Raw genomic sequence first — 510 nt, 5'->3', positions numbered from 1 at the left:
AAAAGCAATAGAAGAATATCCTCAGGTGAGGATTTTTAAAAGGCAAAAAATCCAAACAACTAACTCAGTTCATTTTTTTTACTGAACAAATTAGCTGTTCTAGTTTTGTAGGAATAATTCCAAGTAACACTAAGAGTCCCCAAAATGTTCTGAGAAATGACATTTGCCAACAATGACTCAGCAGGTGACATCTCCCATTCACCCTCCGCCCAAGCCCGTGACCCCCCGCTGGCTGTCCAGTGGAGGCGAAGGGCATGGAGCGGCGCTAACTCCCTGCTAAGCGCCCACGTCAGGGCGCCCAGGCCCTCGGGGAAGAGAGCCTGTCGGACACGTCCACACGCTGCCGGGGCAGAGCTGCTGGCCACCGCGGCCGGTCAGTCTGCTCACACTTGGAGTGAGTTCAGCAACAAGCTCTACCCGTAACCTCACAGCGTGGCTCAGGGGGATTTGGACACCTTTCACTTCCCGCTCCTCAGACAGCTGAGTCCTCGGCTCCATGGGAAGGGGGAC

General features: G+C 53.7%; 1 protein-coding gene across 2 annotated transcripts in view; it reads right to left on the bottom strand.

Annotated features, from left to right (window-relative positions):
* Positions 1-510, bottom strand: part of ACTR3B (ARP3 actin-related protein 3 homolog B (yeast)) — a 45,448-nt gene that overhangs the window by 1,784 nt on the left and 43,154 nt on the right. The window lies entirely within an intron of this gene.

This window comes from Myotis davidii, unplaced genomic scaffold, assembly GCF_000327345.1.
Source record: "Myotis davidii unplaced genomic scaffold, ASM32734v1 scaffold762, whole genome shotgun sequence".
In the NCBI taxonomy this organism is placed as follows: Eukaryota; Metazoa; Chordata; class Mammalia; order Chiroptera; family Vespertilionidae; genus Myotis; species Myotis davidii.
The sequence above is the reverse complement of the archived record's forward strand: the minus strand, read 5'-3'. Positions and strand labels throughout refer to the sequence as shown.